Source organism: Haliotis rufescens, unplaced genomic scaffold, assembly GCF_023055435.1.
Source record: "Haliotis rufescens isolate VD_foot unplaced genomic scaffold, xgHalRufe1.0.p SCAF_13, whole genome shotgun sequence".
Classification (NCBI taxonomy): Eukaryota; Metazoa; Mollusca; class Gastropoda; order Lepetellida; family Haliotidae; genus Haliotis; species Haliotis rufescens.
In genome coordinates, this window is record NW_025963813.1 from 6,742,251 (window position 1) to 6,756,288 (window position 14,038).

The 14,038-nt window shown below is 38.5% G+C and overlaps 1 long non-coding RNA gene across 2 annotated transcripts; it reads left to right on the forward strand.

Moving 5' to 3' along the window:
- The first annotated feature begins 261 nt into the window (after window positions 1–261).
- On the forward strand, window positions 262–7,440 carry LOC124119738. 2 transcript variants are annotated; one of them, XR_007220325.1, is made up of 2 exons: window positions 262–2,935; window positions 3,035–7,440. It is a non-coding gene; the product is annotated as an uncharacterized LOC124119738 (long non-coding RNA). The 2 variants fall into 2 exon arrangements; XR_007220326.1 differs by having other exon boundaries at window positions 262–2,915.
- Window positions 7,441–14,038: the final 6,598 nt, after the last annotated feature.

Here is a 14,038-nt window from a genome sequence, read left to right on the forward strand (position 1 = left end):
AGTGTTCGTTTGTTCAGTTTTCAAAATTGTAATCGAGAACTGTGTCAACATATTTTTCAAGCGTTGTCTGAAATGGAAGTCGCCAGGTTGAAACAAGTGCCGAAAAGCTGGAGAAAGCTGCTTTCTAATTGGCTGATGTCGACTTCTTGTAAGTCATTTCAGTGGTCAGTCAAAGTCTGCGAAAGGTCGTTCTGACGTGACCCGTACTGGGATGTGCTCAGATCTTTGTTTAGCAGCAGCGAGAACTTAGATCTGATTTTAATGAGATTGGTAAAAAGTACAGCTTCAGTGGCAGAGAGATTAGTGATGTCATTTTACTGTGATGTCATGGTAACCCATGATGTCACAATGGTCTGCAAAGTATTGTGATGCAATTTCATTGTAGTCATATCTCCTTGAATAGATCACTTGATCTCACCAAAGTAATATCTCCAGTGGAAGCCTGATTTGGATGATAAATCTTATTCTTAATCCAGAAAATCTGCTCATATTTTCACTATATATATGTCTTTGTATTGAGATTTTGTTATTTCATAATTCCAGAGGTTTTGGGTATTCAATTACTGTGCCCTTCAGACATGTCCGTAGATAGAAGTATATATATATTATTTATTTATAATGTCTTTTTTAGTTTTTTTATTGGTTTCCCCAAAGACTTGTTTGATTTAGGTTATTAATATTGATAATATGAGCAAGGTAAATTTTAAAAATATATTTCAAAACAGGTGTGGCTACGTTTTAAAGGGAATATGGAACAGATACCAAATGTGTCTCTTCCATTATTTCTTGTGTAAGTATCCTCAACTTAACAGGCCCTGCTGACTCTATGAATCTGAATTCTGTTGAATCAGTTTCTGTCAAAACATAAATACTTACATTCTGTTAATATGAAAGCTACATTTTAGCCAATGTTTATGTATATGTCTGTTTTTCCTATTGGACACAAAATCATGATTTTATTACAAGTATTCCATAGCATTCTTGTCATATATAATAGATTATCTACAAAGTCAGTCAACCGCTAGTTAAAATCATTAATCTATATTTACCACCCATCTTTAATCTATATTTACCACCCATCTTTAGTCTGTATTTACCACCCCCATCTTTAGTCTGTATTTACCACCCCCATCTTTAGTCTGTATTTGCCACCCATTTTTAATCTAGATTTACCACCCATCTTTAATCTAGATTTACCACCCATCTGTAATCTAGATTTACCACCCATCTTCAATTCATATTTACCACCCATCTTTAATCTATATTTACCACCCATCTTTAATCTGTATTTACCACCCCCATCTTTAATCTATATTTACCACCCATCTTTAATTCATATTTACCACCCATCTGTAATCTGTATTTACCACCCATCTTTAATCTAGATTTACCACCCATCTTTAATTCATATTTACCACCCATCTGTAGTCAAGATTTACCATCCATCTTTAATCTAGATTTACCACCCTTCTTTAATCTAGATTTACCATCCATCTTTAATCTATATTTACCACCCATCTTTAATCTATATTTACCACCCTTCTTTAATCTAGATTTACCACCCATCTTTAATCTAGATTGAAACTGACATTTACAATTCATCATCCTGACATAACAAAGCATGGTCCTGTGTACAGTGAACAGGTCACAGCTCAAGGAAAGTTTATCAACGTCGGTCTCCAAGAGTAGATGGATGGGTGATCATGGTCGACAGCTTGCTTCCTAAAAGTTTCAGAGCTTTGGCCTCAAGCACATGTATCAACTGTGGTGTTTCTTTTGGCAAGTGCATCATTCTAAATATGTGTCTGTTCACCCACCAGTAAATGGGTACCCGGTAGGATGAGATGGTCAAGTGTCTGGTAACCTAGCTCTTCACAGGCAGCTTGGTTTGTCTGAAGCATGGTGCACACTGGGCAGAGACCTTGAAATAGATCTATTTTTATGGTGTATGGAGAGTGGTAATAGTAAGTAAGAGCTGTCAAGATCTTAGCAGACTTTAGCAGATATGTAAGAAAGTGAGATATGCAGTTTCATGATATATAATATATTAATCGGTTCTTTAGAAATTAAGAATCCAAGAAAGAGAAAAGATAATACTCATATACATCACAAAATAAAATTCACCAAATGTTCTTGATTATGGGGCTCTCAACCACACTGACTATTTGACAGGAATAACATCTAGCGGTTGACGGTAACCTCTGTGACATCCCTGGGCATAATGACACAAACTGTCTCACCTCACCTCACTGGCATGAGGAGGTTATTTCTTACAAGGATTTTATTACACAACGAAACTATCTTTTCAGATGTGAAATCAATTGTGACTGCTACTCAATACGCTATGCAACAATTATCATCCAACTATATTTTGTATCTTATATATATAATGTTGAAACTATTTAAAATATTTTGTATTATGCTTTTCTGTTGATAAGGTGCACATGTTTTTGAAAAGTATTTGTAATGTTTGTATTAATATCGTACATTTTTGAATATTTTTCTAATTTTCATCGTTCATGTTCGAATTAGAAATCACATGTGTGATCTTGCTATGTACAGTGAAACTGTGTTAAGCCTTGCATTCAGGACTGCCATAGAGAACTTCATCTCGGGTACACAATGTATATCCTGCTGTATTGCATTTGTTTATTCAGATGATTTCCGTGACGATTTCAGTTTTTGCATTCCATTACAAAACAATTTCTGAGTGCGCTAGGAAATTACATAGAGAAGGTGTGTCTGACATAGAGATGGTGTGTCTGACATGGAAAAGGTGTGTCTGACATGGAGATGACCTGTCCCACATTGAGATGGTGTTTCCACATACAGAGGGTGTCTCCCACATAGAGAGGGTGTGTCTGACATAGAAAAGGTGTGTCTGACATAGAGAAGGTGTGTCTGACATAGAGAAGGTGTGTCTGACATGGAAAAGGTGTGTCTGACATGGAGATGACCTGTCCCACATTGAGATTGTGTTTCCACATACAGAGGGTGTCTCCCACATAGAGAGGGTGTGTCTGACATGGAAAAGGTGTGTCTGACATAGAGAAGGTGTGTCTGACATAGAAAAGGTGTGTCTGACATAGAGAAGGTGTGTCTGACATAGAGAAGGTGTGTCTGACATAGAGAAGGTGTGTCTGACATAGAGAAGGTGTGTCTGACATAGAGAAGGTGTGTCTGACATAGAGAAGGTGTGTCTGACATTGAGAAGGTGTGTCTGACATAGAGATGTGTCTGACATAGAGAAGGTGTGTCTGACATGGAGAAGGTGTGTCTGACATAGAGAAGGTGTGTCTGACATGGAGAAGGTGTGTCTGACATGGAGAAGGTGTGTCTGACATGGAGAAGGTGTGTCTGACAGAGAGAAGGTGTGTCTGACATGGAGAAGGTGTGTCTGACAGAGAGAAGGTGTGTCTGACATGGAGAAGGTGTGTCTGACATGGACAAGGTGTGTCTGACATGGAGAAGGTGTGTCTGACATGGACAAGGTGTGTCTGACATAGAGAGGGTGTGTCTGACATGGAGATGGTGTGTCCCACACAGACAGTGTATCAGACCAAGTGACAGTGTGTCTATCATAGAAACAGTATGACATTGAGCAGATGTGTCTGACATAGAGACGGTGTTTCCACATACAGAGGGCGTCTCCCACATACACGCTGCATCACCCACTAAGAGAGGGCATCTCTCACACAGAGAAGGTGTGTCCGACGGTTATGTTTCTAGTCCTGGACATGGTGCGAGATCCTTTTCACGTGTTTCCCGGTTTTGTTTGTAAATTTGAAGGTCGTCTAACGATGACAAAGGTGTACCATATATATAATGCATGTTACGTCATGTTTTGTTGATGATAAACTTGTTTTGTCTTCAATTTGCTCTCTATGGTGTCTGTCACTGTACATACATGTCATTGTTTGTTCCATGTCATGTTTATGCTATTGTTATCGTTATTCTTCCATTGCTTGTGGAAAACCGTCACATTTTGACCTGTTATTCATTGAAGAATGAGAACAGAGCTTCAGAAATATCAAGTAAATGTTGCTGTTTGTTAGATTTTACATATAAATAAATATGACAAGCTGATTTTCAGAATTCATGTGTATAGCATATTTCGGTCGTAAAACTTTATCAGTATTATGTTTATCGATTTTTTAATGCTTATGCCCAGATTATTTGTGATAAATGTACAGCTAATTCAATAATTATGTTAGAATCACTCTTCAGCAACACATGCTTGCCGTAAGAGGCCACTATGCTTGTCATACGAGGGGCTAGCGATATCGGGTGGTCAGGCTCGCTGACTTGGTTGATGCGTGTCATCGCATCCCAATTGTATAGATCAATGTTCATGATGTAAATCACTGGATTGTCTGGTCCAGACTTGATTATTTACAACCCGCTGTTGTATAGCTGGAATATTGCTGAGTGCGACATTAAACAACAAAGAAACATAAACGTATACTGCAAGAAATTAGTAATTCTCCCAAACATGTCACATGACCTAACTTGATCTGCATTGGCAGAACTGTTGATGACCCCCCTAGATTAGACTCTTCCAATGTTGTAAGTATTGGCCCAGTACTATAGAGCTGTTGAAGTGTATTTGTTGGAGAAGTCACAAGACGTTGAGTTTAATGTGTGGCTCACAAATGTTATTTTGTACATTCCTGGTTGCTAATATTGATTGTTTCACAAGTTATTACATTGCTGAAAGTTTATTATTCATATATTTAAAGGCTTTTGTTTGTTCTGGGGCTTATTTCTTCACAGCATGTGTAAGAAGACAGGGCCTTTCACAAAGATTGATGTTCAAACAACAAAAAGAAAGAAATAAATAACACTCCTATTACCTACATTCCACTATAAGACCAGACAATTTACTTGCTTCTTTTACAGACTCTCTCTCTCTCTCTCTCTCTCTCTCTCTCTCTCTCTCTCTCTCTCTCTCTCTCTCTCCATAATAAAATAACATAACATTATAAATTGACACGTGCATATTTTCTTGTGTAAAAAAAAACAAAAGTGAAGTAGGTAGGATATTTCACATCTTCTCAAGGCAAGGGCGTTTAAAACAGACTTTAAAAGTCCATTTTCCACTCTTGACGAACAAGGCTGGAATTTCTGGCGGCGCCCAGTAAAGACGATCTGATCAATAATAGAGATCTATTTTGAAATGAAACAGGCTTTACCTTGCAAAGTGAATCAAATCGCTTGACCACCTAAATTAAAACATGAAAAGATTTGGAAAATATGTGTCGACGCCCCGTTTACGGTACACATGTTCTGCAAATCCTGCAATCGAATTTCAGCACTGCATGTGCCACGTTGTTTAGGAACCAGGGTGTCGATATCATTAAGGGCTTTTGATTGGACTATGCATAGACTTGTGGAAACTGAACTTTTAGAGTCGGTTAACCACTTTGCCCCTGGAAGATGGATTTTCCATTAGATTGCACTGCGTGTGTTCATGAAGTCATATTGTGTTTTGTTATGTCAGCATATTGTCTTCTGTTGCCCATATTATGTAGACATCTTAGTATTTTGTGGCATGGTATTATCATTTCAATTTTTGTAGGTCAACTTTGTAGGCAGCACTGTCTAATATATAACAAAACATTCCAATAATTTGTCATGAGATTTATAAATATTTTTCACCAACTAAAAATATATTTAGATGACACAATGAAATGAAGGGGATTTCAACTTTCATTAGTTTGATTAATCAAAAAGTTTTAGAAAATTGAATCACACTGTTTTACATCTCTAAGTTTTGTTATTTCTTGTGTTTACTGTTCATTTTGAAATATTTTTTGTTATCAATTAGGCATTGGCCGTGTATGCTTTTTTCAAAACATGCTTTTGTTTGATTTCTGTTTGTATTCAGTGAATGGGATAAGGGCAATGTTTTCGTTTAGCTCCCACGGAACACAAGGTCGAAGTGAGCTTATCACATGTCTTGTCCATCCGGCTGTCTGTTTATCTGTTTACTTCTTTCACTGAAGGAATCCAGCACCAGAGTGGGACTTAGATGAGGGTCCTGGTTGGGAGGGTTGGTGGGAGGGGGAGGTTACACTGTTAATAACTTAAACTTAAAATAACAGTCACAAACGTAAGATGAGTCAAAGCCTATCATCAAAGATTAATTTAAAATGGTGGTTCAGTCCAATGAGGACACATGAGACCAATCTGATTCTCATGTAATCAATTTATTGTGGCCAAAGTATGGCAGATCTTGAAGTATTAATTATTAAAATACTCTCCTGATTCTCAGGACAAGAGACATAATATTTATCTTTCCATATAAAGCGAGTTATGATTTAGTGGTTATAAGAAAAATATGTGCCATATATTTTGTCTAAGTTTTGTTCACACTTAGTGCCATATTTGGGCAATAGTCCATTTTCCAGTTTGAAAGAGATCTACAATTCTAACTGTGCTAACATGCAAGACAGAACATGTTGTCCTTTCAAAATGGCCTCCATTCTGTACCCGTCTGCACTTTGCTTGACTCTCTTTCTGTCAGTAACCAGCTTTTTTTGGAGGATGTAGACTATGTTTATCAAGACAGGAGCCATTTTGTCCTCAAGCATGTTCAGGTGGAGGAGAATAGTCAACATTCAAAAGTAATTTCCGGTGTTGTCCATCATGGCTTAGGCTAAAAAGAATAAAAGTCTTGGTTCTCAGGCACCACCTACATCATAAAATTCTTTTTTATTCCATTTTCAAAAAAAAAAAAAAAAAGCCCAAAGGTAGTCAAATAGTGTATTCCAGTATTTTACTCATCAAGGAATACATTTATGTAGCGAGGCCTTTTCCCAGGTTGATTGTACACAATTGTTACATACTAGTTTACAAGCACACACACACACACACACAGAGAAAAAAACCACTTGTCCGCATTATATTTTCAAGAACTATTGCTTGAGAACCTATTCTTTTATTTTTTTAAGCCTAAAGAGATTATAAAACTTTTGATTAGGTTATAGATGTATATCGTCATTAAATTATCACCTTAATTTGAAAGGATACATATTAGCTTGATGAAGATTGACAAATTTCTCTATCCTTGGTTCCGCTGAAATATTTCATTGGAGTCTATTACTTGTTAAGTATCATTTAATATGTTGTACACAAACTATTTATACCTTATATGATCATGATCAAGATTTTAATTGTTTCAGTTAAAATTAATCATTGTTAATTAGACATCGTCATTAAACATAGAATTTGTTTGGTGAGAATGAATGAAAACTTGTTGGTATTTTTCTTAGTGCCCGGTTTACTATTTTGATAAGAAATTTATCACATATTTTCCACACAGCACAATCAATGTCAATATGTTAGGATATTTTTACTGTGTCCAATAGACCAACCACAGTTTTGCTACCTGTTGTTAATATTTGTTAATCATTCTAATAAATGAAACAGCATATTTCACATTGTGTTGTGTTGTTTATAAGACCATGACAGATTAGGTATTCATGTTAAACTGCGGCATGGTATCTCAGTGTGCTAGCACTATAAATCGGCATCAGTCCGGACTAGTACAAGCAGACACACACACACATCGCCGTGCATGCACGTCACTATATAAGTGCAATAATCTTGGACGCGATTTAAACCCCATTTCACCTCACCTGATATTACTATAGCTAATTACTCTGTAATATTTGTGGCACCCAACAGGTGTTTCCGTCAGATCTGGTTTAATGGTTTCATGACTCAATGTAGGAAGTGCGGTGAAATAGTTAGTTTGTTTGTTTGTTGTTTAACGCCGCCCTCAGCTATATGATGGCGGTCTGTAAATAATCAAGTCTGGACCAGACAATCCAGTGATTGACATCATGATGATCGATCCACGCAATTGGGATCAACAAAGTCAGCGAGTCTGACCACCCAATCCCGTTAGTCATCTCTTACAACAAGAATAGTCGCCTTTTACGGCAAGCATTGGTCGCTGAAGACCTATTCCACCCCGGATCTTCATGGGTCGAGGTGAGTATAGTCAAGTTCAAGATTATTGCACTTCCTTAACAAAGTGTGCTTATAGTAGTCTGTAGACCCTTGAAGATCCAGGTTAGCATAGGTCTTCAGTAACCCATGCTTGACATAAAAGGCCAGTATGCTCTCTGACTTGGTTGATGCATGTCATCGTATCCAAATTACGTGGATCAATGTTCATGATGTCAATCACTGGATTGTCTGGTCCAGACTCGATTATTTAAAGACCACAGTCCTAGAACTGAAATATTGCTGAGCGCAGCGGTAAACAACAAACAAACTAGTCTGTACTAATGTTGGTTTTATGGTACCAGCCCACTGATATACTAGTTTTTAACATGGATACCTCACTCACAGTTTCCTGCCAAGTCCTTGTTATATTCCCCTTATGCCAAGCACCAGGCAGGGTAACAACAAGTACCATCTTTCATGTCTTTTGGAATGATGCAGCTGAACCACAACCTTTCATTCTCCAGACGCTTTATCCACTAAACCACAGTTGTGGTCCCTTAATTCAGGGACAAAGACCAAAGCGATGCAGGTCTTGACCCAAGTGTAGATTGAATTTTTGTGAAGCAGGGTTACCACGGGAGCTCAGCAGGCTGCAGGAGACTCATGACTTCACCTGCGCACATTCATATTTCTGTACTAACTGTTTTTCTGACCGGGAAATATGACATTGAAAGTAAACAGGTGGTTTTACGAATTACACAAAATATTTTATTCATTTCACCATTTTGGAATGGCTCTAACAAACCAGACTGCCTCTGTGGTCTAATGGATAGAGTGTTTGCCCGGAGAGCAGATGTGTTTCCCGGTGGTGTTATAACCAAAAGATGTTACTTGTTACCCTGCTTGGCGCTCGGCATTAAGGGGATAAAAGGGCTGTTTGGCTCGAAGTCAGTAAACTGTGTCTGAGAAGGTTATTCATGTTAAACTGCAGTATGGTATCTCAGTGGGCACTGAACACTCGGCATAAGTCTGACTTGTACAAACAGCGACACACACACGCCTTTTTTTGTGCAAGAATGTTGAACGCGACGTCAACCCCTGTTCACCACCTCCAACAAACCAAGGGTCATAATCAGGATCAGTATGGGATTCGAACTTGGCACAAATAATGAGAATCATCGGGGAACTTATTAATCAGCCAAAAAGCGTCCAGGCTTCTGAAGTCCTTCATTTTTGGTAGGAGTGAAAGAAGCATTCAAACAAGAATATGTTATGTCTTTTTATTACTTGCCCGTGAAGAGATCACCCGTTTAATAAACATACAGCTGTATTACACATTGTGTAATACCAAAATGCGTGCTTATGTACTCTCGGAAAGCGCTCAACATCCCTTGGCTTATTCAACGACATTGCGTGTGGAGTTGATAGATCACTGAGAGGAGCTTATGCACACTCGATGACCCCAGCAACCTTGTTGCTAGGCTGACGTCACATGGCATTGTTTCGCCAATGGATCTTGCAACAAATTCCACAAATTACGTCATCGGGTATTGTGACGTTATTGTAAACTTTGAGGTGCAAGACCCGTTCAAGAGGGCGATCGTATTGTAGCGCAACGACAGTCGTTAGTCTAAGTTAAAGTATGTGAGATGCGATAATTTTGTGAATTCTAACGGTGGACCTTTGTATGCTGTGGATCGTGTAGGTGTCAGCCTATTCATACTCAACAGTATAATTCTAAAAACGTTATAAATGGCAAGTAATAAATAAAATACTAAAGACGCTCCCGTGTAAAACCAATTTTATGAAACTCGTGAATAGTTGTGGTATCTGACTAGCGAAAATATCTGGAGTATTAGTATAATCAAGGAATTCAATATGCAAAGACATACGGCCACATACAACATAATTAAAAACACAATATTATATGCATGTTCATATCATACTATCATCGTTGTCTGGATGAAATAATGCCCCGACGTTAAATTTAACTTCACTCATGTTCTACTATGTTTATGGACACGAGTGACATGAACACAAATATAATGTTCTATTCATTAACGAAGAAGATGTCTACATACAGTGATGAATTTTAGGGTTTGCCTATAAGGACAGCAAGTCGCAAGACCAAAGGAACCACCATTTGTCGAATGAGGTCAGTCTGCCGGTCTCTTTTCCGAGCTTGACCTGAGATTGGAATGACGTCACCAGTCTTCAGCTATGACGTCGTTTCTTGTGTAACGTCATTCCGACCTTACGTCACAATAAGATTCGAATGACGTCAACAATGCCGTCCGGATGACGGAAACAATACACTGTAGTCTCGTGATGTTATATGACCCTAGAGCACAATTGAGTTTTATCATTTAACTTAAGCATTTATCCATGACATAAGCTTATGACATAAAAACATTTATTACTTGCCCGTGAAGAGATCACCCGTTTAATAAACATACAGCTGTATTACACATTGTGTAATACCAAAACGCGTGCTTATGTACTCTCGGAACACGTTTCTAGAAAAAATATTGAAAGCTCTCAACATCCCTTGGCTTATTCAACGACATTGCGTGTGGAGATGATAGATCACTGAGAGGAGCTCATGCACACTCGATGACCCCAGCAACCGGTGTTGCTAGGCTGACGTCACATGGCATTGTTTCGCCGAAGGATCTTGCAACAAAATTCCACAAATTACGTCATCGGGTATTGTGACGTGATTGTAAACTTTGAGGTGCAAGGCCCCGTTCCACAAGGCGATCGTACTGTAGCGCAACGACAGTCGTTGGTCTAAGTTAAAGTATGTGAGTTGCGATAACCTTAACGCTACGATAATTTTGTAGAACGGACGCCTGAATTCTAAAGGTGGGCCGTTGTATGGTATTAAATTCATACGTTTCAACTTTTGACGTGTGTGAAGTATTATTGTGTTGAACTCAATTGGATTATGCCGTGGATCGTGTAGATGTCAGCCTATTCACACTCAACAGTATAATTCTAAAAACGTTATAAATGGCAAGTAATAAATAAAATACTAATCTCGCTTCCGTGTAAAACCAATTTTATGAAACTCGTGAATAGTTGTGGTATCTGACTCGCTTTCGCTCGTCAGATACCACAATTATTCACTCGTTTCATAAAATTGGTATTACACGGGAGCTCGTTTAGTATTCTATATGAATGTCATACCCCAATGACATAAGTATGCAAATTAGGTATGCAAATTAGATAACCGGAAGAGCGAGCGGTTTGATTTGAAACTATATATTATAATGAAGTTACACCAGAAATATAATCAGATTACACAGAATCGTTGTTGTTACCGTTATAAAAGTTTCAATTATTCTGCAAAAGTCTGTTCAAGTATTTTGTTTAAATTAATCCGAGGAACTTTTTTTCTCAGCGAATTGTTTATTTTGGTTTACATGGCTATGGAAAACATGTATCACTACCCACGATCTATACGTAAGATTTCGACAAGTTGCTGATGTTAATGTTAAATGCAATTATTCCTTAATTTGGAAGCAAAAATGTGAAAATGATAAATAGAATTCATCACTCGTGTTTTTTAATTTGGTAAATATCAACCTCGTCCCGTTAATCGGTATTTGCCTCGCCAAAGGCTCGGCAAATACCGATTAACTAAGACTCGGTTGATATTTCCCATATTAAAAAAACACTCGTGATGAATCCTCTATTTATGAACCCTGTATGTTTGCCTCTGATCAGTTGTGTCACATTTACTGTATTATACATTCTACCATGAATTTGGAAATTACTCTATTCTGATTGGTCAATCAGAGGCTATTAAGTCACAATAAACCCCCTCTGATTGAAACAGCTGGTTTGACGGGCGCATCACCGCGGAAGCTAATATACATAGAATAGTACTTTTTTCAGTCATTGTCGGTAGGCATTTTTAAATAATTATATCTACAATTACAGATTACAAAATACATAGATGATGTTACTACAATATTCAACGGATGTGTGGAAATTCATTTCGTGCAGAAAACACGATAGAAATCAACAAAGGGAACGTATTTACGTTTTGGAGACAACAGAGAGCTTGGAATTTTGGCGCTTTTCTATAAACGACTGTGACGTCATATCTTTTGCGTCACAATAAGCGATATGACGTCATAATGGTGACGTGCGATGTAGAGCGAAAGCCTTGCAAAGCTTGCTTTGTTTTCTTTATGGATGCCCACCTCATGTTAGCTTACCAAGTTGCCGTGCTTATATGCTTACAGTGCCTGTCATATGTTCGAGTAAAGTATGACGGTGAAAACAAACTGCTTGAGTATACACAGTGCCATTTTTTGTTCGGTGATTCCGTAATTCAGATCGATAACCTACTCAAAACACTGGACTCAACCCATGCCGCTTCACTCAGAATATTTGCTGCGCGTTCGGTTCCAAATTCAATTTAGCGCGGTTAAATCTACAGGTAGCCTAGCTCTATATTGACAACACAGCATGTTTATCTCGTAATTGTACATAGAGCAAGGAATAGCACATTGTCGATGGTCACATGTACCGTGTTCACAGTTGTTATTAATTGACAATTCGGAACACACAGTTCTTGATCTACACTCAAAAAGGATGGACTATTGTGTAATGGTGGTTTGGTTTTGCTAAGATCAAAGTTTCCAAACCGAGGTGTATATACAAAGCATCAAAGCCATAGAAAAACCAGTCTCGATTCCCATCGAAACAGATTCGTTTCAGGCAAAGGTTTTAGAAAGCTGATATGTGATTGGCTGAACAACCCACGCATCCTTCATTCACATTGGGTGGTCATAGTTCACTCAAGGTTCACATGACGCGACCTTCTGTGACATTCGTCACCACTCGCGTGTTTCCGAAACCTACATTCGGGCGTCCCGGAATGGGACGAGTTGGTCACGAATGCTTCTGTGGAGGTCTCTTCCGATTTTCACGCAGGTGTCGTATCGGAGTAAAATATTTAAATTTAATGAGATTGAAGAACTAACTAATTGCTGTAAGAGTCAACCAAAGCTTTTTCTACAGTTTGCTACAGACGGACAGGCGACAGAGAAAGATACTTTACATCAGCTCTCTCGATGTCAGCCGGAGCTAAAAACGTAAAACAAGAATGTAATGTAAGTGGTTCAAGTGAATGAATTGACCCCCAAAAGAACATTCGTGGAAATAATTAACAAACCCCGAGCCACGAATTTCCTCGATTTTATTTAGGAGATAAAAGAAGAAATGGTCGGCTCGGAGTCCGTGTACTATGTCTGAACTGAGTATTCAATAATTCAGTGTTAAACTGCGGTATGGTATCTCAGTGGGCTAGCACAATAAAATCAGCATTCGTCCGGACACTATAATGAGTGAGTGAGTTGGGTTTAACGCCGCTTTTAACAGTATTCCAGTTATATCGCGGCGTGTCAGCTTAATGTGTGAGGAAAGCCCGAAGTGATGCAGGTCTCAGACGTTTACCACTTCGGTGAAACCCACGAGCACGGGTATGGTGCTGACAAACCTAGAAACATAACCGGGGCGAACCGGGATTCGAACCCACAATCATAGGTTTCTGGCGTGCCCAAGGGACGCCGGACACTATAAGCAGCCAAACATGCCCCATACGTACGTACATTCACTTCGCTGCAATAATCTAAACGCGACGTTAAACCCCATTTCACCTCGCTTATATTGCACAAATTTACTCTTCATAGTCGATCCACCCTTACTAAAAAAGTAACATCATGGTATTTTCAGGTAAACATATTAAAAAATGTATTTCTGCAATAAATTCAGTCAACTTCTTCAACCAACGATGACTTTATGTAACATGCCATGTCATACAAAACACGTGCAAGTCGTGAAGAGTGACTAAACGCGATAAGCTTGTTTGCACATGCGCACCTCACGTTCAGGACACACACGTGGTTTGGTGATTAGTCGAATGACATGGGAGTGGGTAAGGGGTATGTTCAGCACAGCGCCGCTTTCACAGCTTAATGATTTGAACGAAGTCGATGGTATGTTGCATGCATGCATTAGTTAAAATACATAGATCTAGTGTAAGCAAATGGACTGCTTTTTTCAAATG